At 41.2% G+C, this 16,334-nt stretch overlaps 1 long non-coding RNA gene across 1 annotated transcript; it reads right to left on the bottom strand.

Moving 5' to 3' along the window:
* Positions 1-980: 980 nt before the first annotated feature.
* On the bottom strand, positions 981-15,502 carry LOC134140822 (uncharacterized). The gene is made up of 4 exons (XR_009958499.1): positions 15,422-15,502; positions 14,390-14,463; positions 10,393-10,429; positions 981-9,822 (listed from the first exon to the last, which is right to left on the bottom strand). It is a non-coding gene; the product is annotated as an uncharacterized LOC134140822 (long non-coding RNA).
* Positions 15,503-16,334: the final 832 nt, after the last annotated feature.

Consider the following 16,334-nt stretch of genomic DNA (forward strand, 5'->3'; position numbering starts at 1 on the left):
CACTCTCACAGGGAAGAAATTCCCCCTCACGGTCAGGCAGAACTTCCTGTGCTTCAATTTCTGCCCATTGCCTCTTGTCCTGTCACATGGGACAACTGAAAAGAGTTTGTCCCCGTCCCCTTGACACCCTCCCTTCAGGTACTTATACACATGGATAAGATTTCCCCCCTCCCTCAGTCTTCTCTTCCCCAGGCTGAAGAGGCCCAGCTCTCACAGCCGTTCCTCATAGGGCAGATGCTCCAGCCCTCTGATCATCTTTGTAGTCCTACACTGGACTCTCGCCAGTAGCTCCATGTCTCTCTTGTACTGGGGAGCCCAGAAGTGGACACAGTACTCGAGATGAGGCCTCCCCAGGGCTGAGTAGAGGGGCAGGATCCCCTCCCTCAACCTGCTGGCAACACTCTTCCTGATGTACCCAAGGATACCATTGGCCTTTGGGAGGCATGGTCACTTCAGCACACATGAGATGATATCCTGCTAATGTGTGAAAGCAATTCTGAAAATGTCCCTTAGCAGCAACTGCAGGGAAAGCTGTGCTTGCCTCTAGGCTGCCACATATATACCCACCACAGAAGGAATTTTGCAGAAATATAATTGCCAAAACAACAAAAATGTGTGAAAGTTTTTCCCAGGGACTTATTACTGTTCAGTCAAGCTTTTATAAAGCAACAGAAGTTTTCTGATACCATCTAAAACAATGCTTAAAGCTTTTATTTGGTAAGTTGACCATCTTAATATAATTAAAGTGACAATCTTCCTTAGCTGCCTCCAGGAAGTAAAGAGAACTCTTCTGCCTAAAATCTCCTGAAACAGGTGGACCAAAAGGAGATATCACGCATACATTAGTCCAAGTTGTTAAACTTTTGTCAAAGTTATAGCAAGTGACAACATATCTTAGAAGTGGAAGCAGTTAGCATCTCCAGAAGATGCGGCGTATAGTAACGTGGTTCATTTTTCTTTTGAACAAATGACACATTAAGTTTTTAGTGCATTCTCAGCCTGTGCTGCTTTATTGCTAAAAAAAAATTGTATACAGGTGCAGAGTTTCCAAGTTCATTTTTAAACAGTTCCTCTTTACAGTGTCAAAAGAATAAAATCTTATCTTGAAATCCCCAAAGATGCATAGATATAAAAGCAAGCTGCCTTTTGGAAAAACTTCAGAATTCACAGGGAGACATTCTTTTACTGTTGCCATGTAAAATGTGTGTGCAATGGGAGAGTACATCATAGTTCATAGTGATACCAATAATTTCCTCCAATAACCCATGTGAGCATGCCATCAGAAGCCCTGTATTAGAAGTGTTCTCTAACCTGTTTTTTAAGTATTAACATAACTCTTAAGAATCTCCTACAACTGTCTAATACTCTCCTCTGCTGCTACATCATACTTTTCAAAAGGAGGATAGCTTCACTGAAGTCCTAAAGTACCCCTACAACTACTTACTCTTCACATGAAAGAGAATATATTGAATTAAAGACCATGTGAAGCATTCTATAGAATAGAATCAAGTAGGTTTTGGATGGACATGGTTAACCACTGGGCTAAACTTGTTTTACAAATTCCCTTTTTGCTTGAAGTTGGCTCAAAGGATTTCATTTAATCTAGTTTCTGATACCACAAAATAGTTATCTTGCCATATTCCTATCTTCATTTGGCAATTTTTGTGTATCAATAAAAAGAGCATTCATGAAGAAAACATGGTCCCCATTCTAAACTCAAAACATGGTGCTTTGTGGATGGTTGGCTAAGAAGTGTGAACGGGAGTTAACTTGACACAGTTTCTTTCTCGAAGACCCTTACTCTTTCTATTTAAGAAAGAGAGCTGAGCCTCAAGTATATGAAGGAATGTTCGCACAAGTTAAGCCCACCTATAAAATTAAGCTAAGCTGTAAGTATGGACTCCTGCAGTAAACAAACTAGTGTTCTACTTGTTTGAATACTTCAGACTGGGAAAAGTATTAGTGATATAGGCTATGCCATAGGTTCTATGTTATTTTCATACTGCCAGCAGAAATTCACTGCATCACCCACTAAAAGACTTGGGAAATAATACAGAGAACACACTAAAAGTTTACAGAAAGATGGCACCCAATCTTCCTTTTATTTAATAAGTGAAATAAAGAAAAAAATACTATATTGCAACCTGTGTTGCAGAAGATAAAGACCTTCAGTGATCAAATCTCATTTTCTGTTTTTAAAAATCTCTTTGACAAAAAGAACTTAAAAAATATACAAGATAACCAGTATTTTCAGGTTCATTCCTGCAGATGCCATTATTGCTGGCTGATACCAGTATGCTTCAGTACAGCTGCCTATGTAGCTAGAGAGTTACCTGAAAATACTGTCTATTAAAAAGCTATTCAACACCTGAAATATATGTACTGTGCTTATTGATTTCAGTCTTCTCCAAATAATTTCTGTCACCACACCCAAGCCTTTTACCTACTGTCTGGCAAATAACCACTCAATCTGAGTCTATTGTTTCTGTTACTGTGTGTTTTTTTTTGTTATTTCTTTTTCCACAAGTTGCTACCCCCTGCACCTTGTGAGAAACTCTGCACCCTTTTCCTTGCTACAGCTGCAGCACGTGAGAAACCTCATTTCACCTCTAAACATGCTTAGTTCATGCCCTGCTTTTTACATGCCCAGGGCACTAATGTGAACCAGACAAGAGGTTATGAAGGCAAGTTCTGCTGATCCTGGTTTCTGATTTGCTGTTTTGGTGCCATGCTTCTGCCCCTATCTGTACATTCTGCCCCTTTCTCTACAGGGGCAGAGCATTCTCTAAAAACAAAATTTGAGAATCAAAGCAGGAAGTTCAAGCTATTGGTATATTAATTCCTATTGCTTCATTATGTATAAATGCATATCTCAATTTACTGGTAATAACTACATTACACTAGACATTTTGAATCATGCATAATTAGAATACTAGCTCTAAGATTTGGTTTGTGGGCCTGTGCTACTTTCCTTCAATTTCTCCATGCAGTTCTTCCTTCTGAGGCATCACAAATTAGCCTTCTTTTGTGGGACTTGCAAACACGCTTATTTGGAAGGGAAGAGGAAGAGAAGCAACCAGGATTTACACAGGACACACTAGACAGTAAGTTACCTTTTACCTTTAACAGTAGATGTTGCAAACTTAGGGAATCCCTGTATTATAAACTGGTACATAGGCTCAGTGACAGAAACACTCTTTCTCTGAAACTATTGCTCAGTATAAAGTGCAGAGCAGACCGAAAGAGTTCAGAAATCCGTGGTTAGTGTTCTGCACTAATAAATGAGACACCCTGGTTCCATTGCTGGCTTTTGTGTGCTAGTCAAAGTGCTGTAGGGGCAATATGCTGGATCATTCATTACAAGAAATCCAAAGGTATCTAACCTGAACTGCCATTATGCAGCTCTGTACCTGAAGAGCAAGTAGGATTCTTAAGTTTTGAAGGAAGACCAGACAGTTTCTTAGGGAAGTGGGGAAGCAGATACTCCAAAGACTGGTGGTTCATCAAAAACTGTTCTGTTCTATATTATTCTCTGCCCAGAAATACACTGCTAGCTCTTGTCAATGTACTCCTTGTGTAAAGTGTTAGTGTCCTGAAGCTTGATACAATTTCTTCTCTCAATATTTAGGAGTCTTTGCAAGACTCTCTTTTGTTTTGAGTCCTGAATTAACAATTATCTTCAGAAGAAGTTGCAATTCCCAACATAACTACTGGCTAGACCTTCTGCAGCAGCACCACTGGGTAAGGAAACAGTATATACATGCACCATCTAAGTTTAGTACTGCTAAAGGAGTCATGTCTTTAGTGGGTAGTATATATTTGATACCCTACAGTGAAATATGGTAGCATCTGACACTTCTGCTTAGTTTTAGAAGCAGTGGAATCAAGGGCTTGGGACCCAAGTCACACCAGAGTTTAGCAGCTGTAAGGCAATGGGATTTCTGTTGCTGCTATGAAGAATAATTTCTAATCGCCGTGGAGTATAGATCATTATAAAGTCTGAACTGGGATGAATACATGGACAACTTGCCTAGCTACTGCAGTCTTATTTATTTCCTCTTTTCTCTAGATGAATAAAGCCTTGAAAAATTCTATTCAGTCACAAAATTTATACTTCAGAAATGTGAACGTGACTATGTTTTCATTATTACGCAAATGTACTTGATAACCACTGACCAGAATAAATTTGTAACCTATCTAATACTAGCTAATAATCAAATTAAGGTTTCCTATGGCCATCTTCCAGTTTTATCAATAATCCAGTAGCTGGAATTTAAGCTGTTTACAACCTTCCAGATCAATTAGTTTTTCATATGCATATTACATATTAGTTAACACCTAATTTAGTCATCCTCATGTTTATCTTGGTTACTTTAGACTGCAAAAATGCTCACAGCTCTCACAGTCTCATTATCAACTTATGAAGAGCCAAAGGATTTCTCTTAAGTACTTTTGAACTATTGGTAGCCTCCCTCCAGCTATAAGTTATGGTTCAAATTATTTCACCTTTCTAAAAGAAATCCAAACTGATAGAGCTACATCTCTGATGTAGTAGTTCTGTTTACAAGAATATTATGTACTGGCCCCTACTGTCTCTACAGACTAGGTATCTGCACTGGAAACAAAGTGTCAAAACATTTTTTTTCTTTTCTTTTTTTTTTTTTTTTTTTAAACAGAGGCTACAGCTGTAGATCAATATCCCCTTGTGTTAGTAGAGGCTTCACAGCACTTCCCTCTCCAAAACTTCAGACAGCAACAGAAATCAACCATGGTCTAAAACAGTATTTAGCAAGTCCAAAATTATTTTCACTGTAAAGTAATATTTTTAGAATCGTGTAATTTTGTTTGGGAAGTATAAATGTTTGAGTGTCAGGTTCTCTTCACAGTACAGTACTTGGAAAGGTTCAGTTTTACCTCAGAGAAACAGAGCAAGTACTAGACTACTAAAAAAAAAATGGAGGGGGGGACTTCACCCATAGTTTCAGAAAGAACTGCCTGCCCTTCTCAGCACACATTGATTCAGACATGTGACAAAACTAATCAGTGGTTTTCATACCAGGTTCATTAACAAAGTATTCAAGTGCCAAGTTCTCTCCAATGAGAGGAACATTAAGAGGAATTCACCCATCATCTTAGGAAGATACTTATCGTGCAACTCCCTGCAGCACAGAACCCCACAAACTTATTTGGTTATTACCCACTTATTCTACTGTACAATCTTGCTAATGCAAGTTATTTACTATCACATGCAAAACAGTTATTGCTACTAAAGTTCTATTTTTTCTTATTAAATCATCTTATGGCTTTGTTTGCATCAGGGATTCTTCCCCCTACATACTGTGCTATTTTGCATTCCAGTTTCAGAGGTATTTTTCAAATGATTCTCCCAAGCACTAAACTACTTTATTCAATGGTACAGCTACACAGCTACTTTTGTTCAGAACTGAACCTAACTCCAATGACAGGTCCCCCAGAGCTCTGCTGTAAATGGCCCACCTGCCCAATTTTCTTGGGGATATAGTAGATGCAGAAGATTTTTTTTTGTTTTTTGTTACATACATTAACTCTGCAAGTATTACTGGTTTTGCACACAAGTATATGCTGCTTAATTACTTTATACTTATATTAAAATTACAAAACCAAGCTACTCATTCCCTCCCTCCCCCTAACGGCCATTTACAGGCAGGTCTCAGGAAAGAAAAGATGCAGTATCCTCTCTAAGCTGACAAGAGAATTTGTTCTTATAAAAGAGAAATGGGTGAAAAGAAACACTGGCATCAAATAAAACACTTTTTCCTAGGAAATCAAGAGGATGCCATCCACAGAACATTGCAAATCTTAGGGATCATAACAGTCTCTTATTTGACCAGTCCAAGCTGCCCATTGAGTGCTAAATCATTTGAACTTCCCGTGGTCTAAAGTTTCCTTCTCAAAAAGCAGAGGGAGAGACAGAAACTATTAAAATCGAGATTAGAGATGGAAAGCAATACTGGAAGTTATCCAAAATACAGGGTATTTACTTCTCAATAATACAGGAGTGGGGAATTTATGATCCATAGGCTAGAAACAGCCTACTGAACAGCTACAGTCTGCAACATTGACTTTAACAGCCCTTGACCTTATTATATTCTCCCATGTCTTTATTAAGATGCATGTAAATGCAGGATCCACCAAAGGTGTTAAGAGATTCAATAGGACTTCAGCAAAAATAGTTCCTGATTCCTGCAATAATGGATAAGTCTTCTGCGTAAAATTAGCAGATAGCATTTTGCAACTATTAATTTATAAGATGATGAGGCTAACATTTAACTTGTTATAACAATTACATAGTCTGATCTGAAAAATTGTTCTGACTTAATTAACAGATTTTGTAAATGATAATCTTAAGGTTGCAGAGATGTGTACAAAATGCACACTAACTCTTTAACGTATTCATATTTTCTGAGTATATCATAGAATGGGTAATAATAAAACTGAAAATGCTGCTCATAGAAGAAATCACCTTCACTAAAAAGAAAAAGACACCACTGGTAAAGAGATGAGAAATCTGGATGCTTACGTACAATAGTTTACTATTGCAGTTGGACAGAGTTACTAAAAACAAGAAGTCAACTATGATTCTATGAAGCCCATTAACTGAATACATTCCATTTCTAAAGATAGCATTACCATTGCCAAAGGGAGGATACTGCATATTTAGACCATGTTTGTGACATTTTTACTGTATCCTTTCTATTGTTAATTACATTATCACTGTTTATTAATAAATTTGTCACTCTGAAATTGTAAAAATACTACTAGGCTCATGCACTGATCCTAACATGGCACTACAGTTTGCTACAAAGCACTAATGCTTATGGAACTATACACATCTCAAAATGGAAGACATTGGTGATTTTGTTGTTTTCAAACAACTTGTAACATCATTTTGTCCACAAGTATTAAAATATATATATGTATATATATATGATCTATTGCACATGCCCTTTGTTTTTGTAATCTTTCACATGGGAAGATTTCCAACCAACATAGAGAAATAAAGTGGAGCAAGAAAAAGTAAGAATGCTGAGACAGCATTTCCTAAAACAGCAGTCTTACATAGAAGCTGGCTGGAAAGATACGGCAGTGGGGATTTCTTGGGCATGCACTATTGGAGTACTATTTCTGTGATAACCACAGATCTTTAGCCCTGCTAAAAATATATGTTCTAAAATTAAATTTAAAAACTAACATTGTCACATCGTCAGGGATAGCAGTCAGGAAAAATCAATGGTTCTATTTCTTTGTCAGAACGCAGGATTACAAAATGTTGAGTTATTCCTATGATCATGGCAAAGAGCTTAAGGTGTGTCTACTCTCTAATCAGTTTTGTACATACCCACAGAAAACAAAAACATATTCTTGTCCCCCGTGTATTTTTGCCACCAAGCTGCTAGCTCTAACATCTGAAGGATAATGAGTATAGATACAATAAAGAAAGAAATTCTCGGATTTAGGATCAAGTATTTCTTATGCCAGATACCTTCCAACCTCATATGATCCTATGACACTGACAGTATTTTCCATCACTTAAGAGATGGATCCTGTTTCTACAGACATCTACATTAAATCCCATCGATTTCAATATAAGGAGGACCTAGAAGGAAACGCATTTCTAGTCGCCTCTAAACCAGTAAAATCTAGACTGTATTCAGCAAACAAATCCTACATTCTTAAAAGAAGTCAGGCCAAGTTTGTGGTTGCTTTGCCACAATTAACGTGACTCTTACCCACAATGTTAGTGCACCTCTGCTCATTACAACTGGCTTTCTTTTGACATGCAGCATCTTGCCCACCACTCCTTAACTTACGAGCCTGATCTTTTCTTCATGGAAACAAAAAATGGGTAAAGCTGTCATTAAATCTTGTTGTTACAATGCATGTCTAAATGTAGGTCTAACAGAACTCTATAATAGTAAAGACCAGAATCAAAATCAGTATCTGTCCTCACTATACTATGGAACTTGTTCCCTGTTAAATTTCACTACATTTTAAATGTTAGAATGCTGTCCTTGCAATCTATCACTAAGATTTATGATGAATTTTAGCTGTTGCTTTTTTTCCAGCCATTTTCAGACTTTCTGGCTCTCTCCAGCAGTTTTCTAGAAGGAAAAATAAAACAACCTCCCTCCCCAAAATGTCCCCTAGCCCTGCTATTATCCCCTCAAACCCTATTAACAGAACCTATATACCTTTATTTGATCCAGATTTGAAAATATTATTTTAAGCTAGTAAGTCACATTTTCTAAATCATGACCTTGGAATAAGGTGCACTAAAAAGAGCTCCCAATTAAAGTGGAATAGAATACACATCCTATTTCTGCTCTGGCTCTTTTGCCAAGAAATCATACTTGTCATATACAATACCACAGCAGGGAGCATGTGAACATTTTAAGCTCATGTCTCAGAATGACAGAAAACATCCCAAATAATCACAAATGATGGAGACAAAGAATGCTATGTAAACATGAAAACAGATTGCTCCTTAGTTTGGGAACAAAATCCAGGAGGAAATAGAAAAAAAAAAAAAAAAAAAAAAAGCCCATCCTATGTATTTCTGCTTTCTCTGAACACATCACTCTTAAGTGGCTAAGAGTTTATTCTATTGGGCCTATTTCTATCTATATGACGGAAACATGTAGGTCATCCCAGTTCTCCATCAGCCACAGAAGAATCAAAAAGCCAATTTTGCTTGCCTCCATCTCCATTACTCCATCAGCAGTAAGAAAAGCTGAAACTGTGCCAAGAAAGTTGAGTGGATAAACTGGAGCTTTACACCTCTGGTCTCTTCCATCACAACAGAAGAGAATTCCTTTAACAAACAAAAAAGTTCTGCCCCATTTCTTTGATGGCAGAATGTTTTTGTTCCTTTTGCTGTTTAGGATTCTTAAAGAGCCATGGAGAGGGAACAATTTAACATAAACCCAGTCATTATCTTGTAACTCTGGAGATCTTTAAAGCTTCATTTTCTTTATGAAAAATGAAATGTGCAGAGTAATTTCTCCTTCTGGTCAAAGCTCATCATATCCAGCACTTATGTGGATTTACACATGCAAATATATATTTTGATCACAGAGTGGGATGATGCATTTACACTCTATAGACAAGGTAACTGCATTTGTTCCTTTGCATTAGCTGCTTTATGCAAGTTGACATCAAGACATCTATCTACAGAGCCAAGCCTGGGTCCCGGACTGGAAAATACCTGCTATGGGGTTTCCCCAATTGTTTGGTAAATTTCTTCCTCATTTCAGAGTGCAAAGTGTATTCTGGTTTTCCTGCTGTAACCTCCCATCCACATCAAGACAGCCTGGCGTAGCAAAACATGCAGACACTTCATCTGACAGGAGCTCCAATATGACACAGTGAAGAATCTATCCCTCCTAAAATGAAGGAGGAGGTATCAGTGAAGAACACCAGTGTCTCCATACATCCATCCATGTACATGATTACAAAGTATTTCTCATTTTAAAACAGAATGCAGAAAGCTGAATGAAGAACTGGCACAGGAGACACTTCTTCAGGGAAACAAATGCTCATTTCTGTCACTCTGCTTTTGAGTTTTGGTAAAATGGTGTGGTGCTTCTGTGGGAGAAGTCATCTGGTGACTCAAATGTTGGGTGAAATGGTGACAGCAGGAAGTGCAGAGGTCTTTGTTCATCCAGCTTCATGGAAATAAAGGACAGGCTTTCTCTTGCTAGAAGAGAAAGATATGTATCTCACAGCCTACGAGCAGTCACCAAGAAAAAGCAAAGACCACCTTCTCAAATGTCGAGAGAAGATCTAGAATCCCAAAACAAAAAACAGGAAAGATAGTTCAGGAAACAGAATTGAATATATTCAACACCAAAATTACCACATGTTAATTTCCTTAGAAGTTTGATTCTAATGAGTAAAATCAGCTAGCTTCACAAACTGCAAAAATCCCTTGTTCTGTAAGGCTTTAAATCACAGATGTTTGTAGGCTGGCTAAGAAAATATTACAGAAATGCTGAGTTAACTTACATGCTTACTCAGAAGCAATGCATTCCAAAATACACAAGTGTCAATTAGCTATGGGGCTTCTTAACTGTGACTCCAAAAGCAACATGACAATGTTCAGGTCATCTAAGTGGTCAGAAAGAAAGGAGCTGGGGGGGGGGGGAGAAATCACAGATACTTAAATGTGAATCACAGAATCAGTAAGGTTGGAAGGGACCTCTGGAGATCATCTAGTCCAACCTCCCAAAGATTTCCTGGTGCTGGTTCCACTGCGCCTTGAACCCAGGACCTTCAGCATGTAAAGCAGATGTGATAACCACTTGGAAATCTGAGAACTTTAGCATTTATCAATATCCTGGTGGCTTTACTCACCATTATTTGTCACCAACCAACATTCTCTTCAGTGAACCTAGAGAGAAAGAGACAAACAAATAAGATTAAATTTGCAGCCAGCAAGCTATTCAGTTGATAGAATACTGCCTAAGACAGTAGATTAGTCATACCTTCCAGAAATTAGTTAAGATTTTTAGACATTCTATATAAACCATGCTGATGTTACTTTCAGATGATCATAGATGTCCTCTTCCTTTAGTTTAAGGGAAAAGATGGTCAAGTAAGTCAGGCCTAACTCTGGAAGACAGGACAGACAACTCAACTAAATACCACATTAAGTCTCATTATAAAAAGGCAGCAAGTGACACTTAAAGCAACTCACGTAAAGGAAATGTTTCAACCAGTACTGAAATTCAGTTTGCTTTAATCCCTTTTTTTTTTTTGACAAGTTCTTTGATTTTAGATGCTCCAGTTTTTAACTGCTCTGCTTGACATACTTTCTACCCAACTTTCATAGATAATGTGAGAGCAGAGTTCACACTAGTATCAACAGAACTTGAAAATGGAACCAAGGCTCTTTAAAATTAGCACAGACTGAAATTGACAGTGACAGTATCCACTCCATAATTCAAATCTAGTGGAAGTTTTGGCTTGTACATTTTTTTTTGTTTGTTTCATAACTGTCTGACTGCATACATGATCAACTGACCTGGGAAAGAAACTGTTTGTGAAAACTCCACATTATACTTATTAATCTCTTCTGTTTAATTAAAAAAAAATCTTTATGAAGTTTTTACTATCCAGCATTCATATTTCTTCTGCTCTACTACATGAGCTTTAAATCTCACATTCATATAGATATTTTCTTGAATACAGACAACTTCATGAACTTCAAAGCCAAAAAGACAAGAAGAAACAGCTCATTAAAAGAACTGTAGCATTCGTCTTCTCATTCAGATCAATTTATCCTATTACCAATAGACCAACTGGAAAAAAAAAAGTCAGTCTTCTAAGATAAGCAGCACACTAGAAATGGAAGCTATACTAAAATGAATAACAGTATAACCATGCTACTAAGCTTCACCACACTCATCACCTTCAAATTTAAGGTATCTTGAGTTTTAATCAGAGCAATTGTCCATAACTTGGATTCCTCAGATGTAGCTTTCCAAAACATACACTTACAAGCTGTACTTACAGATATAACACACACACATACACACAAATGCTCAAGGGAATAAGCAGAAGAATTAACAGGAACATGAAAGATAGGTTCTAAGAATGAGAAGATGAACAGAAAAGCACATGAGGAAGGAAAAGGTAGAAATAGGTTTATGGAGAAATGCCAAGATATGAATGTTTGAAGGTTATATGTGATGGAGGTATGTGAAGATACAGAAAGCAAAATGAGTGCTATAGGTTGCAAGTCCACTGAGATCTTTTTGATGGCTTAACAAGGCATGTCTTGGAAAGGTGACTGACACACACAACAGTTCTTTTTTAAATAAGCAAACTAGAAAAATAGTTACTTTAAAATATAGCTAAACATAGTTCAACTTACTATACATAATTATTCTAAACACTAATTGCTTCGTAAGTATAAGTCCTCAGTTTTTTATCTTCCCTGTAGGTCTGTCCTTCTCAATCACTAGTATTTTTTAAAATACAGATATGGCCAGAACAGGGGCATATGTGGGAGCCTGTAACTTGATTCTTTTTTCCATTTAACTTCTGGTAATTTCTTCTAGATTCTTGAATTAAAAGAATACGCACTTTTTCTCTAGCAGATTCCATTAGATTCCATTCTGCCTTCTATATAACGAATTTTTCAATGATATGTCAATGGAAGAATTTTTTTCTGGAAGCTGGTATTTACATAAAGTCGAAACTGAAATAACGTAATAACGTTATTATTGACGTTATTAAGACCAGCAGGAATTTTACAGAGCTTGCAGGCAAGAAATAGCTTTGATGAGTACAATAAGGAAGCTAATGCATGTGAAATTGGTTTATTATTTTGTAGCCCCTTGCTATCTTAACTAAGGTTCAAATTTACTTTATAAAGCTGATGACAAAAGCTTAAATCAAAGACACAGTATACAATAGAATAGCTTACAGTCCTACAAAAATTAACATTCTTTTGTGCCCTTTTTACTTTTAAGGCAACTTTTAAAAAAGGTATCTAAACCAAATCAATCTACGTGGCAGCATAGAGAATTGTAACAGAAAGGCTAAGATTGTGGTGAATGAAGAATAAACGGGAATGCCTTGGTGTGGAGTCACCAAAAGAGGGACACAGCAGGGAGCTCGGCCTCTGTTGGTGGCACCAAGGTTAGCAAATCATCAAGGTCCTAACACATCCACTGCGCTTTCAGAGACACCCAGATCTGAAGACAAAGAACTGTGATGACTTCTAGAAAAGGGGCAGGATTGAGACACTTTCAGCTCCAAAAGGGTACACAAAAGCGTATCTGAAACCTACACACGGCTGCCAACCTAAGAAGAACCCAGAGGACATGAGGAGAACTTGAGAGTTGATGTTCTTCGTCCTCCATCCTCCGTGTCATTGCAAAGGAACCCTGGGCCCAAGGTCTGGTCATGAGCAACACGCTGCCCGCTGCTGGACAGACAGCATGAACACTCCTGTTGAGGTGCTCAGCTCATGTATAGACTTCTTGGGCACTGCATGCACTCTGGTGCTTGTAGGAGATGCTGAGTGCAAGTGACAAGTCTTTGTTTCACTTTCTATTTTAAATAAAATCACCCTCTCTTTCCATGAGATAGCCAAACGGACATTGGCTACAATGTTGCAATAGGATTTCCTAGAGCAACCAAGAAAATAGGGAAAACTATTTTATAGACGAGTTTTCTATTTCATGATACCTGCATCACAGCAAAGTGTTAATTACTGTCTAAGGAACAAAATATCCCTTTCTTCTCATTTCGGGAGAACCCTCTTTTTTTCTTTTAAACCTTCAAGGACTACATGGACCACTTACATCCTGCATTCATATAACCTCCAGCATGCCTCAGGACCAGTCTCAAACACTATACCTTTCCTAATTTTAACAACAAAGGTGGAAAATGCTGAAGAGGTCCTCCACGCTCTTCACAAGTTCAGTCAGTTTTTTTGCTTTAGTTGGCCGAGGTTGTTTGAAATATCTGGATGGCAGGTCACAGCTGTAAGGTGCCTGGCTCAGTAGTGCAAATCCCCATATAGCGCATAGGCACAGCATTGTGTGCAAGACTGTAAAGCAGTGCGCACTGTTAATTTGACATATACTGGTGTAACAGAAAACGCTCAGATTTTAATTCACATAGCTCTTCGCGACATTTACTTACTGCTAAAGTAGTGTACTACTTTACATGAAAGAAAGTTGATTGCTTATTATTCTTTTAATTCTAGTATAAAGCAGATATCTTTTTATATATAAATATACCAGCAGTAAACCTCTTTCTTTCAAAGTTCAGTTTAAATTTTCACTAAAGAAGTTTGTACTCTTGTCACTATCAACTGCATGTTAAACTGGGTGCATTCTGCCAGCACATTCAGACAAATTAAAATCATGCTTCTCAAAAAGGTATTCACACAAGGCTATTACAACAAATTTTCAGGGACGTGTAAGTAGATATTCATCAGTAGCAGCAAACTGTGCCTTGGTGTTATATTGCTCAAACTGCTATTGCTGTTAAGTGAATCACATGCATATGGAATACGTAGAATATTCTCAAGGAAATTTCTCATAAGCAGATTCTTCTTTCGCAAGTAGTTGCTACAAAAACATTTGTCATATTTCGAGTTCTTTAATATCAGATCACCTAAGATAACACGCCATGTCTTTACAGGATCTAAAGCTATGCTTCTTTTAGCCACTGCAACTTTTAAATTTCACTTGACAAAAATGTTGAGAATGCTGTCACTTATAACATACTAAAGATTTAAGACAATGTTATAAAATAAGCAACGCGAAGAATTCTTTGCTAGTGAAAGTAATCATTTGGGTGCAGTAAGTAACAATTTTTAAAAATATACTACCTTTCTGTAGCACAAAAAATTTGAAGCATCTTGACTGAAAAATTTAGTGCAAATCTGATCTGCGTGTTGCTCACCTGGAAAGGAAAGAAAGTATTTTTACTAATACTCCTTCACATGGTTCATTATATGTAAAATCATTTTCATCTTGGTATTGCCAATAATCACGTGAACTCCTAAGCCTACAATCAACTCCACTATCAACATCTCCTCTTCGCTCTCTGTAAAACTACTTTCTGCTTGGAGATCACTCAGACACCGTGATTCTGTTTGTCAGATCACTTGGAAGTCATCCCCTTCGCGCCCTCCGAAGTCAGTGTGAGGTACGGACCTCAGGAAAGGACACAGCTACTCAGTTACCAAATCAGCGAGAGCCTCCTACAGACAGACTCCAGGAGTAAGAGCGAGAACTGAGGAGTAAGCAACAACCGAGCTATTTTCGTAGCCCGAGATGACAAGCCGAGTTTCCGACCATCGCTCTGATCTCTCCCCTCCGCGCCCGCGGCCCGCTGCGGCTCCTCACCGCAGGCGCGCTCCGGGCCGCGGTGCTCGAGGCGCTGCGTCGCTAAGCGCGAAGCCCGCTCCCGCCGCTCCGAAGTTGCTCCGACTTCCCCGGGTCGGGGCAGGGAGCCGGGGGGCGCGGGGAGGGGGCGCGGAGCGCTGCCCCGGCCCGGCTCCCGCCCCGCCACCCGGCAGCGCTCCCGGGCCAACAGCCGCCGCCGGCCAGCGCCGCGGCTCCCGGCCCTCGGGGCCGCCGCGGCGGGGAGGCCGCGCTGCCCCGGCGCCGCGGCACGCGCAGCCCGGCGCGGGGGAGGCGGCGCGGGCGGGAGCCGCAGGCCGCGCCGCGCCGCGCCGGGCGGCGCCGCCTGCCTCAGGCAGACGCGGGGCGCGAACGTGCCCGGGCCCAGCCCAATCAGGAAGCGGCGAGGGGAGGCGGGTGCGCGGCGCCCGGGCCCAGCCCAATCAGGGAGCGGGGCAGCCGGCGCCAGGCTGGGTGCGGCCCCGCGCCGCGGCCGTTGTCCCCGCCGCACTCACCCGCGCGCGGCCCCGGCCGCCGGGCCGCGGCCGGCCCCGGCCCCGGCCCCTCCGCCTGTTCCTCTCACTCCGCCATCTTCCCCGCCTTACCTCGGCCACCCGGCGGGGGGCCCGCGGCGCCCGGCGACGCCGGGCCCGCCCACTCGAGCGCAAGCCTATTGGGTACCGCTCCAGGCATCGGCCGTCCAATCTCGGCGGTGATTGGCCGCCAGAGACATCCATCTGCGGGGCCTTCCTCCTCCCCCTCCGAGACGCTCCTTCCTGATTGGCCCCTCGGAGGACACATGCCTGAGAAAGGATTGGCTAAAGCCGCGCGAGCGGGGCTGGCCTGAGGCTAAACCTCCGGTGACCTCGACGGGGATTTAAAGGGGCCGCCCGAGGATGGGCGGGCGCCCGCAGCGCGAGGCAGCGCGGCGGGAGGACGCGCCGCTCGCCTGCCGGCTCCTGCCCGGCCCGGCCCGGCCCGGCCCGGCCCGGCCCGGCGGCCCTCGAGCTCTGCCCGGCGCCGGCTCCGCCCGCGCCAGAGCGAGGAGAGCGAAGCTGGGTGGCGCGTGCCCGTTCCGGGGCTCCCTGCCCGCCCTTCCCCCGCGCGTGCCCTCACGGCACCATCGCGCTGGCCGAGGCGTCGTTAACGGTCGGCGCGACCGTTAGGGGCCGTGGCCCTCGCGGCCGGGTCCCGGTGCCCCGTCCTCCATCTCACTGCGCAGCACCGCGCCTGCCCGGCGGCGAGGCGGCGGCCGGAGCCGCGCACCCTGGCCTCGCTGTCCAGCGGCTCTGGTCGCGCTGGGTGGCTGCCTTGATTCACTCCGCCAGGCTTTGCGTCATCTGCAGACACTCTTTTTAGCAACAGTAATTCTGCACTTCAAGATGTCTGATGAATACGTTGAATAGTGTGAAGAGAAGTTACTTGCTC

Source organism: Rhea pennata, chromosome 5 (assembly GCF_028389875.1).
Source record: "Rhea pennata isolate bPtePen1 chromosome 5, bPtePen1.pri, whole genome shotgun sequence".
Classification (NCBI taxonomy): Eukaryota; Metazoa; Chordata; class Aves; order Rheiformes; family Rheidae; genus Rhea; species Rhea pennata.